Source organism: Ipomoea nil, unplaced genomic scaffold, assembly GCF_001879475.1.
Source record: "Ipomoea nil cultivar Tokyo-kokei standard unplaced genomic scaffold, Asagao_1.1 scaffold0876, whole genome shotgun sequence".
NCBI classification, from domain to species: Eukaryota; Viridiplantae; Streptophyta; class Magnoliopsida; order Solanales; family Convolvulaceae; genus Ipomoea; species Ipomoea nil.
The window spans coordinates 1,620,818-1,646,834 of NW_017617304.1; the positions used below are offsets into that span (position 1 = coordinate 1,620,818).

Here is a 26,017-nt window from a genome sequence, read left to right on the forward strand (position 1 = left end):
ATCACAAAGTTAATGAGTGCAACTAAGTTCAAAACTCGAATGACCGATGAGTTCAAGATCTAATTCACTCTCGGGAAAGGGTTACTTAGTTCCACTACATGTCAGTTCAAGTTTTATACACTGATATGGAAATTAACTCTGGTGTAAACTTAGGTTGGTACGGTATAACAATGCCACCTTAAATGTGTGGGGGATTGTTGGGAACATTTAAGTATCAAGCTTTGTCCCACATATCTTTTTAACTCCTATTTTTAAGGAGTTTTGACCACCTTGTCCGCACACTATTCACAAACTGTGAACGTGCATGAGACATGAGTGATTCTCCTTCACTTGCTCTCCTTCTTTGTAGCATTTCACTGGATGGGGTGGTTTTATTCTCAGTATATATAACACACTCCATCTCTGCTAGAAGAATAAGCTGAAATCTTTCTTTCTACCTGAGAAACTCTAAACTCATATGTTCATAGCGAATCTGTGTTTCCTGTCGAGAGCATGCGATACCCTGGTCGCAAATGCTTTTAAGGGAGTGATTATAATACATGCCACAGATATATAATTGCCATTCTAAGTTGTTATTATTCATGTTCGACGCTGCTTCATTCCTGCTGTGCGAAAACGAGATTGCTGCCACGCCATAGTTGCTGTTGTGCGAAGATAAGGCTGCCAATTATTTTTGTTGTGATTGCCATGCAAAACTAAGGAAGCCAATGATTATTATTATTGATGCCATGCGAAACTGAAGCTAATGATTATTATTATTGCTGTTGTTTGAAACTGAAGCCAATGATTATTATTATTGCTGCTGTTCCAAACTGAAGCTGCTACGCACCTTGTTGCAATTGTTCAACCATTGTTGCTGTCCAGGTTGGTTCGCATACATGCAATCAACATTCAACAATGAACCATAATATTGCTACTACTCCACACTCTGAAGAACGAAAACCAGTTGATATTCCCCTAATTAATGAGAAGATGAAAAGAGCCAGCAGATCTACCCCATAACCCAAACCTTCAATAGATGATCGAGTAGATGCTTTGCAAGGGACAAGGGTCCATTGGTTTTGTAAATGAAGCACAACAAAAAGCAACAGAGGAAGCATACACATTTTTAACTAGCCTTCATCAACCATGGATGTTTTGGCAAAGATCAAGAAACAATGTGGAATATTTTTGCTAAAAAAAGGATTAGAAGAAACTTTCAGCATCGTTGGATGGTTGGAAGAAATTAGCTACAAAAAGTTTCTTGATATACAGGAAGACGCTCGTAAGCAATGGAACAAAGATATTCAAGCTGAACTAGAACCCAAAAAGAAGAAAAAAGATGTCTGGTTCAGCATGAAGTGAAGTAGAAGAATCTTTGAAGTAGAGCGCGCAGCAGAAACACCTGAGGCCAGAGTGTTAGCATAGTTGGGGTAAGTAAACCATTGGAGTTTGGTCATTCTTTATTTTATTTTAATTTTTTATTGTCATTCAACTCGTATTAAATATCTATTTAATAAAGTATTTTTAGAGTTTTTTATTTTTATTTTTTTATACTACAATCTAACCTACTTTCCATTTGGAAATTGAAAGGTTCGCCAGCAAACAACAAGGTATTTGGCAATTATTTTTTTAAGTTAAGTCTGGTAAAGTGACATAGTTATTCACTTATTTGTATTTTGAATTATTTTAGTTTCATTCTTGCTTTACTGACAGTTGAGAGCGAAAAAGGTTTGAATTAAGCCTAAGCTCGTGTGCGCTCCAATTTTGAATTAAAATCCAAGATATTCAGTTGTTACGGAGTTAATCTTTGAATTAATTCCAATTTTAAATTTTGAATTAAAATCCAAGATAATGGTTGTTGTTACAGGAGTTGTAGGGGTGCCTTTAAGTGCCTTATTAATAGCTATTTAATCCTCAAGCCCTATATAAGAAGGGGTAGGGTAGAAGCTTTGAAAAAGAACAACAAGTTCACATACTTACACATTTTCTAGTTCCAAAAACTCTCTGCTTCTACTCTTTCTTAGCTGAATTGTGTTCAAAACGTTGCTCTAGTTCACCGGATTCCTTGTTTGGGTGCTCAAACATTGAATCATAGCAAGTTTTATCCTAGGAAGCCTAGGCTACAACGCTCCTAGCACTTGTGGGAGGTAGCAAATAAGGTTTCAAGGAAAGAGTGATCGCTTGACTCTTGCTAAAAACCCTACACCAAACACGAGCCTATCTCTTCATCTTTCCTTCCCTTTTCTACAGAAAATAATAATCCTTATTTTTGTGGGATTATTATTCAGTTTTACCAACGGGATATCCAACAGTCTTAAAACCTTATTTCCCTCGTTTTCCCGTTGGTTTCTTGTCTCTAATTTCATTGAAGAAATGGAGGACCCCGTACTGCAAATCCATGGGGAGGAAAATGTTGTAGCGGACAACAATGGAGGGAACGACAACAATGTTGCGAATTCCTAGGCACCACCAGTGAACGTTGGTTCACAAGATGGTGGGAGCACTGATGGATATATTCCCATGACTCGGGTACGTTCGGTACCGAGCAGATCGGCTGAAAAGCAAGAGAAGTTTACCGGCATTGGGTCGAACTTCAAGAGGTCGCAACAAAAGATGTTGTTCTACCTAGCAACTCTCGGCTTGGCAAGGTTCTTGTCCGAGAAAGTTCCTGAGATGAAGGAACAAGATGGCTCAGTCCGTGATGGCAGTTGGCATTTGGAATGATTCAGACTTCCTTTGCCGAAATTACATCGTAAACGGATTGTGTGATGCGCTATACGATGTATATCGAAAGATAAGCACATCAAGAGCGCTTTGGGAAGCCTTGGATCACAAATATAGAAGTGAGGATGCCGGCGCAAAGAAATTTGTGGTTGGCCAATTCTTGGACTTCAAAATGGTTGATTCCAAGACCGTGCTAAGTCAAGTTGAAAATTTGCAACTAATATTTGACGAGATTCGTGACGAGGGCATGGTGTTGAGTGAAGCCTTCCTAGTGGGATCTGTGATCCACTTGTTGCCTCCAGGTTGGAAGTACTTCAAGAACTACCTTAAGCATAAGCGAAATGAGATGAATCTGGAGGACCTGATTCAGGGACTCAGGATTGAGGAAGGGAACATGACGAATGATGGGAGAGCTCCTGTCATTAGTGGCACTAAGGCCAACGTTGTGGAGCACGGTAAAAGCTCCAAGAGGAACAAGAAGGACAAGCGAAAGCTATGTCTGAAAGGTGGCATTACCAAGAACAAGTTTCTTGGTGAATGCTACAATTTTGGCAAGCCTGGCTACAGAGCGTCTGAATGCAAGGCTCCAAGGAAGAAGAACAAGAGTTCTGAAGCCAAAGTTGTTGGAGAGAGCAGTTAGAAGGAGGTCGAGATTAGCCTTTCGGCTATGGTGACCGAGGTGAACCTCGTGGGCTCTAACCCACGTGAGTGGTTCATCGACACTGGTGCAACCAGATATTTGTGTTGCAACCGAGAGATGTTCAACACCATTGAGACCGTTGAGGGTGAAAAGGTGTGGATGGGAAACTCTGCTTAGTCTGCTGTGGAAGGCATGAGCAAGGTGGTTCTGAAGATGACTTCCAGGAAGGAACTGACGTTGAACAACGTGCTGTAGAACCTGAGCTGAGGAAGAATCTTGTGTCTGGCTCGCTGCTGAACAAGCATGGGTTTTGCATGGTGTTCGAATCAGACATAGTTGTTTTGTCTAAGTTAGGAATGTTTGTTGGTAAAGGATATGTAACTAATGGGCATTTTAAGCTTAGTGTAATTCTTGTTATCAATAAAACCAAAGTTAATTCTGTTTACTTGTTAGAGTCTTCCAATTTGTGGCATGGTAGACTTGGTCATGTTAATTTTAATTCTATACGTAGACTAATTAGCATGCACCATATTTCGAACTTTCAAATTAACACGAATAACAAAAGTGAAATTTGTGTTGAGGCAAAACTAACGAAATTATCTTTCAAATCAGTTGAAAGTGAAACTGAACTACTAGAATTAATCCATAGTGATTTGTGTGATTTTAGATCGATACAAACGAGAGGTGGTAATAAGTATATTATCACGAGAGGTGGTAATAAGTATTTTATCACGTTTATCGATGATAGCACACGATACTGCTATGTGTATTTACTTAAGAGCAAAGATGAAGCCGTTGATAAATTCGTTCTTTATAAGAATGAAGTGGAAAACAAACTTAATCAGAAAATTAAGAAGGTTAGAAGCGATAGAGGTGGTGAGTATGAAGCACCAGTTGGTAACTTCTATGCAAGTATAGGTATAATACACGAGCGTACAACACCTTACGCACCTCAATCGAACGGTGTTGCCGAACGAAAGAATCGTACATTGAAAGATATGATGAATGCGATGCTTATAAGTTCGGGCCTACCTCAAGGTATGTGGGGTGAGGCGATTTTGACAAGTAATTACCTTTTAAATAAGGTACCCAGCAAGAAGCTCGATAAGACTCCTTATGAGCTGTGGAACCGTAAGAAACTGATGTGGCACCCCGTATTTTCCTAAAATAAATTATAGTCCCGATATTAAATATTTGTATTAAAAATATTTATATAGTTATTTATTTTGTAAAATGGGCTCGGGTCTATTTATTATATGAATTATTATTTTCGTACCCAAATGCCTTAAGCCCAAAATATAACTATTTACTATGAGTCTTGCACCCAATAGTCAAGCCCATGAGTGTATATATAAATATATGAGTGATATGTTGTGAGTCCAAAATGCCTAGTCCAACCCAATTCCCTATAGAAACCAATCATCCCCTCCGTCTCTTTGAGCTTCTTCGACTCATCAGCCGCGTAGCATGTATGTTAGGCCTCAACCTCAGTTTTCCCATCTCCATCTCTCGACTTCCTTTCCTTCCCTCCCTCCTTCGCTTTGGCAGCCTAGCAGTGGCAAAGAGAGAGCGTTCGTCGACGGCGGTGGAGCTTCGGACTGGTTCGTCGGGTGGCATCTAGTCTCTGGCGAAATAGCTATGACGTCGAGCTTCAACGACCTCTGTTTCCGCCAAGACAAAGCAGCCACGGTGAGCACCTCTTCTCCTTCCTCGGTTTTTCGGTGATCGAAGCGGCGGCAGTCCAGTAGGGTGCAGTGGGCTGTTTCGTTGAAGGCGAGCTGTTGGCGGTGGCATAGCTTGGTTCTCCGGCAGCTTGGACAGTGGTGGCGTTGGTCAGCTCTCCGGCGAGCAGCAGGTTGGCGGGTGGTGGTTCTCACCGCGGTTCCACCCGCTGCCTATGAACATCATGAAGAAGAGAGGAAGAAGATGGTGTGTAACACCCCTAAAATTTTAAACTTTGAATGCTTATGAAATAAAGGTAATACTATCATTAAATCCCAAAACAAAGCATAACTAAACATAATTGTCGGGGTGCTATGCCACATCTGAGCTGGAGAACTCAGATGCACAGGCTAAACTATCTAAACATCATAAATCCTCAAATCAATGTCAAGTACATCATCATGGCACGCAGGCCGATAAGGAACTAAACTAGCTAAGCCTCGGGTCCAACTAGCGCGCTCTGGAGCTACTCATCTGTGCCTGAAAGCCAAATATATCTGTTCAGCGAATAATGCTGGTAACCCACACCAGCGTGTTAAAATACAATATAGGTATATATATATATATATATATATGACTTAAGAGTTAGACAAAAAAACATGCATTATTTTCTTCATAGGCTATTCAAAAGACTTACTAGGTAAAAGCTCAAGTTCATACTTATTTAGAGTTTGTTTGACGGAGCATATTTAGGAGCTTATAGCTTATTTTAAGCTACTAATAAGCTATAAGCTCTGTTTGGTAATGTTCCTAAAATAAGCTCGTAGATTAAAATAAGTGCTTATTTTGGAACGCTACCTTAGGTAGCGTTTCAAAATAAGCTAGTAGCTTCCTAACTTTTTTACATCTTTGTACTTATTATTTTAAAGAAATAACATCCTTTACCCTTCCCAATTAAAATCATTTTCTCTTCTCTTTTATCCACAACTTTCACCGCAAATATTATTATTATTATTGTTATTGTTATTGTTATTGTTATTGTTATTGTTATTGTTATTGTTATTGTTATTGTTATTGTTATTGTTATTGTTATTCTTATTATTATTATTATTATTATTATTATTATTATTATTATTATTATTATTATTATTATTATTATTATTATTATTATTATTGATGAAGGAGATTCACAACAATATTGCTACTTCACTATGAGGTGCTAGATCATGATTATGCTAATAATTTTATTTTAAAATGTTAAATTTTAATATGTAAACAAACTGATATAATTTATATTTTATGAAGATGTTCTTTTTTGTCTTTTTATATTTATCAGCTTATCAAAAAGCTAATTTTACCAAACACTTTCAAGCATAACAGTTAGCTTAACAGCTCTTCAGTTTTCAGCTCTTAGCTTATAGCTTTTCTGCTACCATTTCAGATAGGTTTGCCAAACATAGCCTTAGTTTTTTTAAGTAATTGGTTTTTTCTTTTTAAAAGAATGACAAATATTCTAAAATAGAAATCTCTTCCCCACACTTATTTCAAACATTGTCCTCAATGTTGAGAACAAAAATTATAAAAGAAACACAAACATGATAAGCTCAACAAATTATTGAAATGGCACAACAAGCAAAATGAAAATAAAGGAAAAGGGAAAGAGAATTTGGGGTGCCTCCCAATAGCGCTTCAGTTATTGTTTGTAGCTAGACAACATGGCATTCAAAATCCTGCAACTCTACCCATTCAACAATTTGGGCTGATGGTTCACCATCAAGGTACTGCTTTAGTCGTTGCCCATTTACCTTAAATTTTTTACTTGTTTTTGGATTTTCAATCTAACAAGCACCATGAGAAAACACTTCACGTACCACAAAAGGCCCTGTCCATCTGGATTTTAACTTACCTGGAAACAATCTCAAACGAGAGTTAAATAACAAAACTTTCATCCCAGGTTTAAAAATTTTCCCCTCAAAATAAACTTATCATGATAAGTTTTAGTCCTCTCTTTATAAAGTTTTGAATTTTCATATGCCTCATTCCTTATTTCATCTAATTCATTCAAATTCAATTTTCTAATTCCACCAGCTCTTTGCAAATCAAAATTTAGGAATTTAATATCCCAATAGGCTTTGTGTTCTAACTCTATTGGCAAATGACAAGCCTTGCCAAATACCAACCTGTACAGGCTCATACCAATCGGGGTCTTGTAGGTTGTTTTGTAAGCCCACAGTGCATCATTCAGCTTGATGGCCTAATCCTTCCGGGAAGGATTCATTGTCTTTTCCAAAATTCCCTTAATATGCCTGTTACTCACCTCTGCTTGGCCAGAGGTTTAGGGATGATATGGAGTAGCTACTCTGTGAGTAATGCCATATTTTTCAGAAGACCTACAAAAAGTTTATTACAAAAGTGAGTACCTTCATCGCTAATAATAGCTCCGGGTGTCCCAATCCTGGCAAAAATATCTTTCAAAAATTTCAAAACAACCTTACTATCATTTGTCCTAGTAGCTACAGCTTCAACCCATTTTGACACATAATCAACAGCCACAAGAATGTAATTATAACCAAAAGATGAAGGAAAAAGCCCGATGAAATCAATTCCCCAAACATAAAAAATATCAATAACCAATATATTTGAGAGGGGCATTTCATGACGCTTGCATATATTACCAGTCCTCTGGCATCTATCACACTTAGCACAAAATTCGAATGCATCCTTGAACAAAGTGGGCCAATAAAAACCAGACTGCAATACTTTTAATGCAGTTCTCTGTTAGGTAATAAGGTGGAAAACCCAAAAATAATAATCCTACGAAAAGATTATTATTATATGGAAAAAATAGGAAAATATTTGGGAAGGAAAGGGTGGATGATTCGGTTACTGGTTAGAACGAGTTGAACAAATCGTTCTTTTCCTTAAAACCTTATTTGCTACCTCCCACAAGTGATAGGAGCGTTGTAGCCTAGGTTTCCCAGGATAAAACATGCTACAATTCAATGTTTTCCAGGATAAAACATTCTTGTTCTTGTTAAAATTCTACTGCTGCTACTACTTCTTGGCATTTAAACCCGTGTTCCCGTGCTCGCAGGTGACAACGTACACGAGTTTGCTACTACTTCTTGGCATTTAAACTCGTGTTCCCGTGCCCGCAGGTGACAACGTACACGAGTTTAAGCCTGAGTCAAGCCTCACTTTGGTATTTGATTTGCACCTGTTAGGAATATTGTAAAGTTTTGATGAGCCAAATGTATTTTAGTATTCTCCAATTTTATTTCTATTTGAGTCAGTCTGGTTCACAGAGCATGATGCACCCATGCCATAAAAGCCTACGTGAATTGCTAAAGTTTGTCAACTTTATGGTTAAGCGGGATTATAGCTTAACACATTTAAGCTGCATATAAGTTACTAAAGGTTAAGCTAGCAGAGATGGAAGAAGACTTGATAGATTAAAATGTCAAGACATCCTATGTTTGATTCTCATTTCAAGCAAAATATTTTGTAACAAGGTAAATCGAGTTACAAACGTGACAAGGTACTAAGCATGTGAAAGGTTGATCAAGAAAAGAGGTATAAGCAATTGGTTACACATTTTACATTAATGTTACACTGGTTGAGATGGATGAAGGTGTGTTTATTTATCCAAGAGATCTTAAGGTCAAATCTCATTAAAAGTAACTATTTTATGTGTTACAAGTATAACACAACAAGATGTGTTACAAATATGTAACAGAGAAACTCCATGACAAGAAAGATCCACTTGGAAGTTCTAAGTCAAATACACATGAGAATTCAAGGTATAAGGACCACAAAGGAAGGTGAACCTAGACATGAAGATTTAATCCGAGAATTATTTTATGGACATCAACGTTTTTACGATGGAGACAAAGACACTCCGAGAAGGCTGATTAACGACGATATCTTTTCATACTCAAGCAAGAATCAGCAGGAGAAATATTTTATTGATCAACTTGGTTTATCAGATCAAGTACACAGCCACAAAGTCAATATTTCACACGAAGAAGCCATTGAAATTTTGAGGCTACAATTTTCAATGGACTTTATGTCAGATCTGCATACAAGCAACGGTGTGAATTATTTGAATCATATGACGAAGGCGGAAAGGCTATCATCTAGAGTTGAAGACCAAGTTGACAACATTAATTGATCAACTACATTTGAAATGGACGGACGAGATCGAAAGTTGATCAACGGGCAAATAGCTTTCATTGGCTATAAATTGTCCAAGCAGACTTGAAGACAAAGATAGAGATACACGGCTGATCGATCAAGATACACAAGCGAGAGAAAATCAAGCAATATTCAAATCAGCTTAAAGGGGGGGAACTTCATTAGAAATATTCAAGTCTGAGAGGGAAATATTTTATTTTTTTGTAAACATCTCTACTGAGTGTAGAAAGAGGGCGGAGTAACTAGAGAGAGTGAAAAACCCTAGTTGAGTGTAGCTTTGTGCGTAGCACTCGTTGTAAAGGGAAGAGTAACAAGGGGAGCTTGTGAAAACCCTGTGAGAGCGTAGCTTTGTGTGTAGTTCTCGTGGTGTAGGAGTACAACTTGGTGCGAAGTACTCGGGGAAGGCAGAGTAACAAGAGGAGCTTGTGAAAACCTTGGAGGAGTGTAGCTTTGTGCGGAGCACTTGGGAAGTGTCGGTGGACACTTATTCACTATTGTATCTGGGTGATCGAAGAATAGTGAATTTCCTCCTTGGAGTGAAAGGAGAAGAATGGAGTAGGAGAATTACACCATCTCCGAACCACTATAAATCTCTCTCTCTCTCTTTACCTTGCTTATTGCTTATTTACTTTGTGCATGCTTTAACTGTGAACTAACCCGTTACGATTTATCGATCGCATATCTTTAACTGTTTGGGTTTGATAGTTCCCATGTTTGCGGACCAAACTTTGCACATATCATCCTTGAACCATATCAAGTCATTCTAACGTGCTACATGTTTGGAATATCTGTTTGGAATATCTCTTTAAGCACCGCACAAACAAGAATATCTCTTTAAGCACCGCACAAACAAGAATATCTCTTTAAGCACCGCACAAACAAGCATAACACTTTACCGTTAATTATTCCGTTTAAGCACCGCACAAACAAGAATATCTCTTTAAGCACCGCACAAACAAGCATAACACTTTACCGTTAATTATTCCGTTTAAGCACCGCACAAACAAGAATATCTCTTTAAGCACCGCACAAACAAGCATAACACTTTACCGTTAATTATTCCGTTGTGTACAGTTTACCGTTAATTATTCCGCTGTGTAGAGTTCAAAATTACCAAAGTGTTGTGTGTCTAAGAAAAGTTAAAGAAATCTATTCACCCCCCCCTATAGACTTCTCACCACCCTCTCGGGACCAACAGCACCCCCCCCCCTCGCGTGAAAGAAAACCTCTATGCTATACAATTTAATAAACCTTAAAAGAGCTCTTGTATAAATAGTGGTGCAAATCCACTTTTCAAACCAATGTGGGACAAAAGCTTCACTTTTTCCCTTCATTTTCCAACTCAAATGGGTATACTTTGAGAATCAATATCTCATTCACCCATTATCTGTTTTGAGCGTACAATATATCAATCTCTTCGTCTCACTACGAAGAACCCGAATCCACTTTGACCCGACCCAAATCTGAAGTGAACCCCACGAATAATTATACCACAAAATAGCTAAAATTTTCATTTTAAGCCAATTTATGCTATTTTTCCGACAATCCCCCACATGAATGAAAAATTGATTTTCAGGGTATTTTAAAAATGGAAAAAACTGTTGTGACAACCCAAAATTTAATTTTCTAAATTCGGTTTTAAGAAATCATAAAATAGCCATTTTCAATCTATAAAAATTTTTTGTGATAGAATCGGTGTTTGAATAAATTATTTTGAGCCACTTTTACGTAAATTCAACATCGGGAATTATTCAAAATCCAAAATCCTAAATTTTTGAGTACATTGCGTACCAAGTTTTTGATCCAAAAATGAATTTGAGTGAAACCGGGAGAAATCTGAGTAACCTAATCTAAGTGGTTGTCTAAGAAAGTATTTTTAGAAAAATGCATTTTGACCCCAAAAACTCTTTTAAACTATGATTTTAGACTTTGGTCCATGAAGCTTGGTGAACTACTAGATTCCACATTCTCATGCCTGATATTTTAAGGAGCTAAGCCAAATTACCACCTTACCCTCCACCAATCATTGGTGATCTACCTAGGGTTTTGCACCCATATAAATAGAACATGTTCTCCTTGCTTCTCCTGATCTCTTCTTTGCCCCTTCTACCTCGTGTTCTGTGTAAACTAGAAGAACAAAGCAGTAAGATTTCATCTCATTCTTTCATATCTTTTTCCTTAAGGTTTCCATCCCTTTTGCCATTAATCTCTGAGGTTGTCTTAAGCTTAATATGTATCTATGTTTGCTTGAGGAAATAGGTGGTGAATGAGAGTAACATCTGAGATGAAAGGAAAGAGATCCACACAAGAAAAAGAAGAGGAAATAACAAAGGTATAACCCCATGGACTCCCAAAGCTTATTTTAGACTCTGTAAAGTCTTGTTTAGTGTTTGAGATGAGTAAAAATGCTAGAATAATGTTGTGTTTGAATTATTAAGCGATCTATTGTTGATCTATGATGTGTTGTTGATGATTTGGGAGTGTTTATTTACCTTAAATGTCATTACAGGTGAAGAAGAATCTCATTGGTGCACAAAACAGTGTGCACCAGATGAGACACGGGACTAGCCAACGGCCCTAGGAAGGAGCTATTGGCAAGCCCCGTGGAGGAGCGGCCCTAGGGCACGGCTCTAGGCTAGAGCTGTGGCCCTCGGCCGCCGCTTGGCGGTTCCAGGCAGCGGGGCTGCTCAAGCCCCGCCACAAGCCCCACTAGGCAAAGTCTGTGCAGTGGCCAGGCCCTTGTGGCTCAGCTACATGTCGTTTCGGACCGGGACTCGCGAGCCCTTGAGGCTCGGACACTCGGGACCATTATGACGCACGAGTAGAAATTAATTTCATTGAATTCAGAGTAGAATTGAGTAATTTGCAATAGAATTTGTGAATGCTACAGAGGTTGTCTAGAAGCATTTGCAGTGAATGAAAATGTTAAGTGTTGGCTCTTGGCTATTTGTTTTAGAAGCATGATAATTATATGACTGTTAGATAATGAAAGATGATCAATATTTGTTAAGTTTTGCTAGAAAAGCATGCCTAGATGTCCATTATGACTTGTTGAGAATTTTTCCAAGAGTATTAAGTATTGAAGTGTACAGAGCATGTTATTCTTGAATGCTAGATTACAGTAAATGAGATTATGATGAGTATTTTGAGCTCAAGTGCATCTTGAATACTTGCTAAATGTTTGCCAAAGAAGATCTGCCAAGTTATGATTTATAAGCATGTTTGTGCAATTGTTGAGAGTTCATCGTGAAAGAAGTTTTGAAGCATATTTTACAGTAAAGTGCAAATTTGAGCACACCATGTTTTTAAAAGTGCATAAGTGGCCAGTGTGAGCCTAAGTACTATTTTCAAAAAACTTATATCTATTTTGGAAAATCATTATCTAGTTACATTGAGAAGTTGCATGATATTTGATTTCCAATTTGTGAGAAAAGAGAAGTTGTTGAGAAGCTATGTGCATAAGTTTGCATAAGTAAAGAAGTTGCATGACTTATATCTATATGTATCTAGTGTGAGTAGTCAGAGGTTTTGGAGGCCCGTTAGGACTATGTCCTTTCGGAAGAAAAGAGATAAGATCTGTAACACCCCAGATTTTCGAAACTTTTGAAACTTATATAATAAAGGTAAATTCTCATTAAATCCCAAAACATAATATAGTAGAGTACGGGGTGCTATGCCACACCTGAGCTAGAGAACTCAGGTGCACAGGCCGACTAACTAATATCCTCAATAATGTGAATACATAAGCATGACATGCAGGCCGAAGGGAAACTATCTGCTCTACACTGCAAACCTCTAGCGCGCTCCAGTGTCTACTCCTCTGTGCCTGAAAGCCAAATATATCTGTTCTGCGAGAGATGCTGGTAACCCACTCCAACACGTTGAAATACATTATAGATAGATATATATATAGATATACGAAAAGCCATTTTGAAGCAGGAATATATATACGTAAGAGACACTAGTTTTAAAACCAAGAATAGACTCGATAGATAGGGGTAAGCACATTCAACAGTTATAATCAAGCATATAAAGATACTAGCATATATCCTATGGTCACAGATTCACTTCATCTCATTCATATCATCATTCCAATTCGTATCTCATCACACACAAGCACACTTTGGTGGCGCTACAGGACCAATCGCATGCCCATACATGAGGGTCAGCGCATATAGCTCTGACACGGCCCGTAGCACCCTGCCTCGTATCGCAATACGAAGGGGTCGATCGCAACCGACCGATGAACCGCAGCTCATCATAATGTTTGATCGCAACCAAACAGTGGACCGCAGCCCAAGAGTAGTCATCTGACCGCAGCCAGGAATATGAACCGCAGCTCATGTAAAACGTTTGATCGTAACCAAATGGTGGACCGCAACCCAAAAGTGATCATCTGACCGCAGCCAGGAATATGAACCGCAGCTCATGTAAAACGTTTGATTGCAACCAAACGGTGGACCGCAGGCCAAGAGTGTAATTCTGACCGCAGCCAGCTTCTGAACCGCAGCTCAGGAATAACCAATTTGATCGCAACCAAATTGGGGTATCATGCACACATAACACATAGCAAGCACATGCAACTCATATTAGCACATTGGGAAAGGGGAGAAAACGTATAAAGAAACCTATGCGTGGTCATCCACAAACTAGGAATAGTCTTAAGGGGTTCATACTTCTTTCACTTAGGCCAACGGGATACCAGTTCAACTAGCATGCGATATATTTAAGACTCATTTATCCTACGAATGGTACCCGAAACATCAAACTAGACTTAGGCACGATATACGGAGTCCGTTGGGACACCACGATGGTCGGGGAAACATCAAACGGGGAAGCCGGAGTCCCGAGTTGGACAATTTCCAGCGGGTAGCCGGTGGGTGGAGGGCCACCCGCCGGCGACAAGCCTCCGGGCAGCGGGTGCCCGGCGGGCAGTCGCCTGCCCGCTGCCGGCGACGCCCTTCTCGGGCAGCGGGTAGGTGGCGGGTCCCCCTACCCCCACCTACCCCCCACTGACTCTTTTTCAAAATAAACGTCCCGGGATCCGTTGTGGAACCCGAAACCATGCTTAGACACTTTTAAATGCAATTGATGACACCACGGAGACAATTAACGGATCAAAAGCAAGAATCATATAGCACAATATCCTATCTTGACTTCTAAACATAATCAACACCCGAACATGCGAAATCCTACCCATTTATATCAAGAATAACACAATACAAAATTCCCAATTTTAACCTAGGGCTCTAATCATATTCAAATCAATAGAATCATAGTTCATCTTTTAATTGCCAAAACATCAAGATTCATCAAGAACATCACATAATCATCAAGAACCTCTTATCATCATCAAGATCATCAAGATCACCCATAAAATCATCTCATAATCATCAAGAACATATCATCAATATCATAAACGATTCATCAAGACACAAGTATAGAGAGGAGGCCAAAGAAGATAATTATAGCAAGGAAAATAGGTTTTGTTGAGACATGGGTTACCTCTTAGCCTTAATTAATTCCTTGGCTATGAAGGGTCTTTCTTTAAGCTTTCTTCTTTCTTGATTTCTACTAAGGGAATTCTTAGAACTTCTTGTGTGGTGAGAGATTATTGTGGTGTAAGATCTAGGTGGCTCCTATAACCTTATTTATATATTTAAGAGTCCTAATTAGGGTCTAAGTGGTATGGGTTTACTAATCCTATTCCTTATAGGACTAAGGACTTGTTTTAGGGATAAGGGTCCATGGTCCATAGTGGACTATATTAATTAATTAAAGAGAATCCTAATCATAATCTGAATAGTAAAAGTCCTACTTCCTTTATTCTTAATAGATAAATAGGTCTAGGATTCCTAATTAGAATTTGACTAGTAAAAGGTTTACTTTCTTTATTCCTAATAGGCTTAAAACTCTAGTTTAGGCAAGGGTCCACGATTCATGGTGGAACTTATTAATTATTTAAAGGGAAGCCTAACCAATTTAAATCATATTTAATTATTATTAACGGGATTAATTAAATAATTAATCTGGGATTGAAGGCCGTAACACGGGGTGTTACAAGATCGGATAGAACCGATAAAACAGTGAAAAGAGAAAGTAAAGCAAGAAAAGGACATTGCGATCCAATATGAAGTACTGAGGTCGGTATTCCCGAGTTACTAGGTTGAAAACTGCCCACCAGGCTTGGAATCCTAGTCAGGGGGGTGCACACTAATAGTTCGATACCTGATTCCATAGAGTTTGAGAAAAGAACCAAGAGAGTGGTTCTGTGGGCGAGATGAGTATTAGGCCGGCTAGATGCCGAGCCCAGATAGGTCCGTTCACCTTATGGTGAAGTCCTACCTCGCCCACGAGTATAAGAAAGTGGGTCATTGTGACTCTAAAGAAAGCGAGTCATTGAGACTCTAATAAAGAAGAGCAAAGCGAGTCATTGTGACTCTAAGAAACCTCCACATAAAATTATTCTTTTTACAAAGAGTGTATATGTATATCTATCTATACTTATACTAAAGCATCATGTTCATATTATTGCTTAGAGATTAAATTATTGCATGAGATTGCATATTGAGTATATGATAGCACGAGATTGCTTATTGAGTTATGTGATAGCATGAGATTGCATATTGAGTGTATGATAGCATGAGATTGCATATTGAGTATATGATTGCACGAGATTGCTTATTGAGTTATGTGATAGCATGAGATTGCTTAGAGATTACATGATTGCACGAGATTGCGTGTTGAGTATATGATATCATGACATTGCTTAGAGATTACATGATTGCACGAGATTGCATGTTGAGTATATGATAGCATGAGATTGCTTAGAGATTACATGATTGCACGAGATTGCATGTTGAGTATATGATAGCATGAGATTGCTTAGAGATTACATGATTGCACGAGATTGCATATTGAGTATATGATAGCATGAGATTGCTTAGAGATTATATGATTGCACGATTGCATGTTAAGTATATGATAGCATGAGATTGCATAGAGATTACATGATTGCACGAGATTGCATGTTGAGTATATGATAGCATGAGATTGCTTAGAGATTACATGATTGCACGAGATTGCCTGTTGAGTATATGATAGCATGAGATTGCTTATAGATTATGTGATAGCATGAGATTGCTTATTGAATTATATGATATCATGAGATTGCTTATTGAGTTATATGATAGCATGTGATTGCTTATTGAGTTATATGATAAAATGAGATTTCTTAGAGATTATATGATTGCACGAGATTGCATGTTAAGTATATGATAGCATGAGATTGCTTAGAGATTACATGATTGCACGAGATTGCATGTTGAGTATATGATAGCATGAGATTGCTTAGAGATTACATGATTGCACGAGATTGCATGTTGAGTATATGATAGCATGAGATTGCTTAGTGATTATGTGATAGCATGAGATTCCTTATTGAATTATATGATAGCATGAGATTGCTTATTGAGTTATATGATAGCATGGGATTGCTTATTGAGTTATATGATATAATGAGATTGCTTATCGAGTTATATGACAACATGAGATTGCTTATTGAATTATGTGATATCACGAGATTGCTTGTTGAGATATATGTTAGCATGAGATTGCTTGTTAAAGCTTAAGTATATTATTACTCACCAGTTGAGCATGATTAGTGTATATCGCCATGATAAGTTAAGTATGTGCAAGCATGAGATTGTTGATAAATTGAATAATTGTGAAAGAATGCCTATTTGATAATTAGGTTACAAGCATATAGAAACCCTGATGAGCATGTTTAAATGTCACTTAAATGTTTGAGAATACTTGATCTAAGTATGTGAAACAACTGTTTTCCAAAAGTATATTCTGTAGTATTTTAGAGGGTTGAGTGTCGTTATACTTAGCTTCATGCTAACGGGTTTGTTTTATACTTGTTGTTTGTTAACCCCTTTCAGGTGGACCCAGTTCGTGAGAGAATACGAGTTAGACTAGATTAGCATAGATAGCTAGTTGTAGTCTAAACTCTTGATGTTGGTTGTTTTTGAGATTTGTAGTTGACTTACCCTTTTGTTTTGATGGTGTTGGACACCGGGGTCTTATCCCCTAGTTTGTTCGATGTTAGTAAGACTTGAATGATTTAGTTTGTTTAACCTTTGCCTGTGCAATCACCGTGAAGGGTGATTGTGGAGGTGACACCTCTATTAAGTTTGTTTAGTAAGTTTATTCCGCTGCCTTAGCTTATCCTTCAAGGTTAAGTCTGTTAATAAGGTTTAAGAAAAGTGGGGTTGTTGCAACTGTGTTCAAGGGTCGATCCCTGCATAGGATAGATAGGGGTCACCATTTGAACATTCCCTTGTGAAGATATGTTTACTCTACTGGTTGTACGGTAGAACGCGATGTCTTTGAACCGACTGTTGTTTGTGTAGATGATGACATATCTCACACAGGAACCTCCCAACCATGCTCTGTTCTCATGACTGTGCCCGTTTTGGTCGAGGGTTACCATTCCTGGTTCTACAAGAGTTTCTAAAGAATTTAGCCCGTAAATTCTCCTCTGAAGCGACCTACACTTCTCTCTCACATAGGTGATTCTTTTCCGAGTATCCCGCATACTCACACATGTCAGCCGACAGTCGAATCATTAAAGCATCAATGTGCTAGCTCGTACGGGAGTCACTGATCTAACGAGGAGTGGTAGGGTGTCCGAGATCCCCATAGTGACACGCTCCATTCCATAATTTAGTTGTCCCATTGAACCTAGGTGCCAGCTAGGTTGGGTACCCACTATAGAACTTTATACCAAGGGCTTTAGACTCCTCGTCTCAACTTCTCCACAACTTCTCTACATAACCCTTTGGTCAGCGGATCTGCTATATTGTCTTTTGACTTTACGTAGCCAATCGAGACAACACCAGTTGTGAGAAGTTGTCTAATAGTATTATGTCTACGACTCACATGTCTAGACTTACCATTATACATATAACTTTGTACTCTCCCAATTGTGACTTGACTATCACAATGCACACATATTGGAGATACAGGTCTTTCCCATTTAGGAATATCCTCTAGAAAATGGCGTAGCCATTGAGCCTCTTCACAACATTTGTCTAAGGCTATCAGCTTAGATTCCATCGTGGATCTAGCTATCACGATTTTTTTAGAGGATTTCCATGCAATGGCTGCACCGGCTAGTGTAAACACATAGCCACTCGTGGACTTAGAGTCCTTAAATAAGATATCCAGCTAGCGTCGCTATACCCTTAAAGTACAGCAGGATGCCAGGATATCTCCCATAGTGTAGTCCAAGGTCCCGAGTATACCTCAAGTATCTCATAACCTTCACTATTGTTTTCTAGTGCATGGCACCAGGGTTACTCGTATATCCACTGACTTTACTAACTGCAAAGGCAATATCCGGCCTAGTACAGCTCATAAGATACATCAAACTACCAATAACCGAGCATATTCTACTTGAGAAATATACTCCCCGTGGTTCTTGGTTAGACGAATGCTACGATCTAATGGCGTCCTAGTCTTTTGATAATTATCCTTGTTAATTTTTTCAAGGATTTTATCAATATAATGTGATTGGCTCAACACAAGACCATCAGGTCTTCTAATGATTCTAATCACGAGGATTAAATCAGCCAAACACATATCTTTCATGCCAAATCTCGCATTTAACATGTTTTTGGTAGACTTGATCATCCGATCGTTACTACCAACGATGAGCATATCATCTACGTATAAACAAAGAATGACATAGCCGTTTATCGTTTCCTTAACGTAGACACATTTATCACTTTCGTTTATTTTAAACCCATTAGTTAACATTGCATGGTCAAACTTCTTGTGCCACTGCTTAGGCGCTTGTTTTAAACCATATAACGATTTCACCAATTTACAGACTTTCTTCTCTTGGCCCGGAACCACAAATCCTTCAGGTTGTTCCATATAGATTTCCTCATCTAATTCGCCATTTAGGAAAGCAGTTTTAACGTCCATTTAATAAACTTCCAAATTCCGCAGCGTGGTAATGGCAAGTATCATCCTAATGGAATTTATTCTCGTCACGGGAGAATACGTTTCGAAGTAATCAAGGCCCTCGCGTTGCCTGTAACCCTTGATTATAAGCCTAGCCTTATACTTCTCGATGGAACCATCCGGTTTCATCTTCCATTTAAAGACCCACTTGGATCCTAAGGGTTTACTACCCGGAGGAAGATCAACAAGTTCCCAAGTGTGATTCTGTAGAATAGAATCCACTTCACTTTTAATAGCCTCTTTCCACATTGGTCCTTCCGTAGAATTCATGGCTTCTACATACTTTCGAGGCTCGTTTTCTATCAAACAAGATTGAAAATCTGGTTCGTTTTCTAATAAACAAGTCAGAGTACCCGAATCATACTCTAACAAATAAGTTAGAAAATTAGGACCAAATGATTTTTCCACTCTTGCCCGCTTACTGCGTCTCGGCTCGAGCTCAGGTTCTTTCTTAGATTCCCCACTATCATTATCCATAGTTTCGTCAAACGTTCGTTTTGATGTACTCGGTCCCTCGCTGGACGTACAAGGAAATACATTTTCAAAGAAAGATGCATTCCTTGATTCTATTATTGTGTTCTTATGTACGCCCGGATTGTAGGACTCCTGTACTAAGAACCGATAAGCACTACTGTTATGTGCTTAAGTGCACCGTCTTATGACCTATCTTTACTTTTTTAGGTGTTGGCACCAACACTTTGGCAAGACACCCCCACACTTTTAGGAACTGGTAGGAAGGTTTCCTACCGTTCCACAGCTCATAAGGAGTCTTATCGAGCTTCTTGCAGGGTACCTTATTTATAAGCATCGCATTCATCGTATCTTTCAATGTATGATTTTTTCGTTCGGCAACACCGTCCGATTGAGGTGCGTAAGGTGTCATACACTCGTGTATAATACCTACACTAGCACAGAATCACCAATGGGTGCTTCGTACTCACCACCTCTATTGTAACACCCCGTGTTACGACCTCTAACCCAAACTAATTATTTAACTACTTACCCTAAAAAGAGATAAATCCCATTAATTAATTTGGAAGGGTCCACCATAGACCATGGACCCTTACCCCTAAACCAACCCCTTAGTCCTGTAAGAAATAGAATTAGCAAACCCATACCATCCAGACCCTAATTAGGACTCTTAGATATATAAATAGGGACATAGAAGGCACCTAGAAATCACACCACAATAGCTTTCACCACACAAGAATTCCCCTAGGAAAAATCAAGAAGAGAAGATCTTAGAGAAAGAACCTTTATAGCCAAGGATTCTAATTAAGGCTATGAGGTAACCCATGTCTCAACAAAACCTATTTTCTTTGCTATAATCTTCTTCTTTGGCTTCTTCTCTATTGCTTGATTCTTGATAAAACCTTTTATGATGATGATATGATCTTGATGATTGATGAGATGATCTTATGTGTTGATCTTGATAATCTTGATGATTATAAGAGGATCTTGATAAATTGTGTGATGTTCTTGATAAATCTTGATTTTAAAGATAAACAATGATTTTGATGATTTAGATACGATTAGAGCCCTAGGTTAAATTGGGCATTTCGTATTGTGATATTCTTGGTATATTTGGGTGGGATTTCGCATGTTCGGGTGTTATTTATATTTAGAAGTCATGTTAGGATATGTTCAATGTGATTCTTGGTTTTGATCCGTTATTTGACTACGTGGTGTCGTCGTTCGCGTTTAAAAGTGTCTAAACATGGTTTCGGGTTCCACAAAAGATCCCGGGACCCAAGTATTGAAAAAGAGTCAGTGGGGGGTAGGTGGGGGTAGGGGAACCTGCCACCTACTCGCTGCCCCTAAGGGCGTCGCCGGCAGCGGGCAGTTGGCCGGTGGTCCTCCACCCGCGGGGTTTTCCCCAGTGTGGGATGGTGGTTTCCTCGTTTGATGTTTTCCCGACCCTCGTGGTGTCCCAACGGACTCCGTTTATCGTGCCTATGTCTAGTTCGATGTTTCGGGTACCGTTCGTAGGATAAAAGAGTCTTGTGTATTGCATGCTAGTTGAATTGGTATCCCGTTGGCCTAGGTGAAAGATGTATGAACCCCTTAGTACTATTCCTAGTATGTGGATGACCACGCATAAGTTTATTTTTATACGTTTTTCTCCCCCTTCCCAATGTGCTAATGTGGGTTGCATGTGCTTGCTATGTGTTATGTGTGCATGATACCCCAACTTAGTTGCGATCAAATTGGCTATATGGGCAGTTGGATGGGTTGAGAACCATACCAACTATTAACCAGGCCGGTTGCGATCGGTCAGGTATATAAATATTATATAAAGCTGCGGTCCACCGTTTGGTTGCGATCAAACGTTTTACATGAGCTGCGGTTCATAATCTGGTTGCGATCAGAAATACACTTTTGGGATGCGGTCCACTATTTGGTTGCGATCAAACATTATGATGAGCTGCGATTCATCGGTCGGTTGCGATCGACCCCTTGTGCTGCGGTACAGGCAGGGTGCTTCAGGGACATGCCAGAGGTATATGCACTGGCGCTTCGTGTATGGGCGCGTGAAGGGTCCTGCTGTAACACCCCCCGAAACACGACATAAAAATAAGTCTTAACACATGCAGATTAACAACAAAACACTAGCACAGCGGAAGATAAAATGATAACTGGATAAAAGGAATCCAAAACGGGGTGTTATGCCACGTATACCACACTTGGCATACGCTACGGCGACAATCTGCAAGTGTAACACTATCCCAAAAACAACAACTAGAACAATCTAAAGACATTGGCACACAGGCCTCAACAACACTGTCTAAAGATACAGGTGCTAAGCTACCGGCTCTAGACATCGCGCTCGACTACGCATCACCTGAAAGATACAAAGATAAACATCGGGGCGACGCCCGGTCAGCGAAAGATGCTGGTAACCCACCAATACCGTTAAGTATCATAAATAGGTAGATATATAATATGAAAACCATTTTCGAAACGGAATAAATATATATAAGTTAAAAGCCAAGATCAAAAGACAACACAAGACTCACCACTCACAAGGATAAAACCGGGAACACATCCCAACCACAAAGATTAACCGCACACAAGGATAAAGACTCACCCACCGGCAACACATGCCAAAACACCACACCACAAGCCTCCGTGACTACACACGTCACGAGAGAAGAGAACTCACCACAACAACGGCTTCACAAGCCCTTGTGACATCACACATCACGAGTTGATATGCCTTCCTTATGCCCTGTTCCAACCTTATGGCTACCCCCAACCTTGTACCTTCGGTGCCAACCATTACCTCCAGAAAACCCCTGTACAGCCAAGTCCAACCTTATTCCGCCGGGACCGTCGTCCCCCACCTACAATCACGGCAACACACCAATCACGGCAACACATGCCCAGATAACACAATGTTATCCTCCAAACACGTGGACTCAGCCACAACTCCATGAAATCACATCACGGCCACCACGAGGACCGCTGCAATACCTTGGTGACTAGTGTCCCATACCACTAATCGTGCAATCCAGGTAGAGCCACACACGCACCACCACTCACACGAAACGAACAACGGATTGTAAGAGAAGGTATGAAACACACTCAATCAAGAGACAGGTCACCACCCATCGACAACAACGACGCTAGCATTAAGATAATAACTAGCAAGCTCAACAACGAGGAAACTCAAGATAGTTCCGAGGAACACACAAGACACCACACGGTTCAACGAAACACAATGTTGAACACTTAGCACGATTCACAACACCAAAGATCCTACATGGATACCTACCATAAAGCTCTAGACCTACGAAACATCAAGAAGTCGCTCAAATAGTTCCACAAAAGAACAACGGGAGGCCAAAAGATCAAAGACCAAGACAAACAAATCACGGGGAACAAATCCCGAACCAACTCCACCGTGTTCCCCGCGGGTGGACCCACGGGTAGTGCCCCACCCGTGGTCCCGCCCGCGGGTACACAACCCGCAGGGCACACGTTCCTCGCGGGTAGGCCGGCGGGTGGTGCCCCGCCCGCCGTTCCGCCTGCGGGTACGTCCCTGTACCACAACAAATCCCTTTGGGGATTTTCTCCTCCAAACACAAATTCAAGTCCAAAACATGTCAAATCTCACCAAGCACAACAAAATGACTTGAACCAAGGTAAATGCCAAGCAATGGCACAAAGGAATCCTAAACACAAGCTCTAGATATGCAATATCACAAGATAAATGCATAAACTCTCACATTTCATATCAAAACACAAGTAGAAGCCAAGAAATCGTATATAGGTAAGCAAAATAGGTTTTGTAGAGCATGGGTTACCGCTTGAAGACCAAAAGACTCTTCTTACACCCCAACAAGCTCTCCACTAAGCTCACTAGCCAAACCCACTTCAAGATCAAACCAAAAGATCATAAAGATCCAACCTTTAAGAAAAAGGCAACTAAGATGGAACCAAAAAGACTAGACAAGCTTAGATCTTACCCTTCTAGATGCCAAAATAGATGAAATATTGAATCTTGGAAGCAAAACTTGGAATCTTGACAAAGACTTCTTTTGGCTTGAAGAATAAGCTACTCTTGTTTTCCAGAGAGAAGGTAGAGATATTTTTGATGTTATCACATCTGTGCTTGTTTTTATGGTTATTTTGAATCATCACAGTGATTAAGCTCTTTAACTTTGCTTATTTAATACATGTTTTCCTTGCTATTATCATTTAATTATGGTTCGCACTTGTTTTGAATATTTTACGGTGTTTGTTAGTGTTTTTGAACCATTTTAGGTCAAAGATATGACCAAGGGGAGTTCAAGGATGAGTTTGGAGCAATTTTGGATGAGTTTGGGGCCCAGTGGACTCGACGCGTCGAGCCAAGGGCTCGACGCGTCGAAATTTTCCAGTAGCTAATTAATTCGCGCACAGGAAGTCTCGACGCGTCAAGAAAATTCTCGACGCGTCGAATATGCGTCGGTTTCTGGGATAAAAACAGACGCCTAAAGTGGCGCGGATAAAAAAACAGACGCTTAAAGTGGCGCAGCTGGGCAAAATTCAATACAAGCGCGAGATCTCTTTTCCTAATATCAATTGCGCGGATTTCAAGGCTCTTATCTCCATATTAAAAGTTAGCAATTCAAGGAATCTTCCAAATTCTAAATATCATTAAAGACGACAATTTCTTTATTTAAATATAGGAATTAGAATTTGAGTCCAATTTGGTACAAGATTCCTATTTCATCTCAACTTTGTACCCACTATAAAATCCCTCCTTCCTCAATCCTAAAACAGACCGAGAGATTTTTAGAGTTCTTTGTAGACAAGAAAGAGAGAAATCAAGAGGCTCAAGTCGTCTTTGGAAGCAAGGAGGAAGCCAAGGAGATTTGGGAGAATCGCTTGGTTAATTCTTGTACTCTTCTGATGATTTGTAATCCTTTATTCATATTTGCTATGTATAATTTAGCCATGCTCGGCTAAATTCCTTAGGGATTTTTGGGTGAATTTGTTTATGAACCTATGTGCCTAGTTCGTTAATTTCTTAATATATTTATGTTTGGTTTTATGATTTGTGTTGCAATCTTGTTTTAATCTGTTGTTGTTGGTGGTTAAAGGCCTAAAATACTAGCTTCACAGTCATGTTTGTGTCACCAATGGGAGTTGGGGCATAAATCAGGGCACACACGATTGCACCTAATGGTTGGTCCTTGGGAAAGGGGAACTTATTAGGGGAAGTTTATTCTAGATTATTGCTCATCGGGAGATGGTAGTAATTAGGAATAATTGAATGCTGATCTTTGATCTTATTGGGTGTTTAAGCCATGGGAGTGGAAATTCACTAGGAATAGAGATTACGGGAGTAATTCGATTCCACTTTGCATTGCCATACAAATCTTAATTCCAAACCAAATATTACAAACGTTAATTGGCACTAGGTGATTAAACATTGTGATCCCATGAATCCTATTTTGCTCTATTGTCTACAAAACCTTGCTACTTATTTTATTCTGCTTGTTATTTTATGCAATCAATCAACCTTCAAGTTTTGTTCGGACTAGTTTCATATGAGTAACCTAGTAGCTAGTGATTAGTACACCACCTCTCTGTGGTTCGACAACCCGAATACTCCGGGTATTATTTGTTTGCCCCAAATTACAGCAATCAAATTGGCGCCGTTGCCGGGGAGGTGGCGTTACGTACTGACATTAGTGAAAGTCTTACTTTAGGAGTCTAGTTCATTTATTTATTTATTTATTTATTTATTTTATTTATTTCCTAATCCATAACAAGTTCCTTGTTCTTGAGTGTGATTTTGCTTTGAATCTAAGAACTTGGCTTTTTATGCATACACGATCTCGTGGGAAAGAAGGATTATTACCTTTGAATCTTGAGATTGAGAAAAGAGCCAAGTTTCTTAGGAAACAAACTAGGATGGCACAGGTACAAGAAAACCAAGCTGGAGGGAGATCAATGTCTGACTACCTTGCTCCGGATGTTGAGGAGCATGGTAGCATCAATATTCCAAATGTGGAGGCCAATAACTTTGCGATCAATCCGGCCATACTTAGCATGGCTGCGGCAGATCGATTTGGAGGGATGCCCACGGAAGATCCCAATGCTTACGCCACCAAGTTCCTACGACTTTGTGGCACTTTCAAGATAAATGGAGTCACTCAAGATGCCGTCAGACTTAGGCTTTTTCCCTTTACACTGAAGGACATGGCTGAAGATTGGTTATCCTCACATCCAGATAACCATTTTGACACTTGGGACAAATTACATGGAGAATTTTTGAAGAAGTTCTAT

General features: G+C 39.4%; 1 long non-coding RNA gene across 1 annotated transcript; it reads left to right on the forward strand.

Annotated features, from left to right (window-relative positions):
• The first annotated feature begins 5,205 nt into the window (after positions 1–5,205).
• Positions 5,206–25,550, forward strand: LOC109179082. The gene is made up of 3 exons (XR_002053823.1): positions 5,206–5,277; positions 14,047–14,052; positions 25,540–25,550. It is a non-coding gene; the product is annotated as an uncharacterized LOC109179082 (long non-coding RNA).
• The last annotated feature ends 467 nt before the right edge of the window (positions 25,551–26,017 follow it).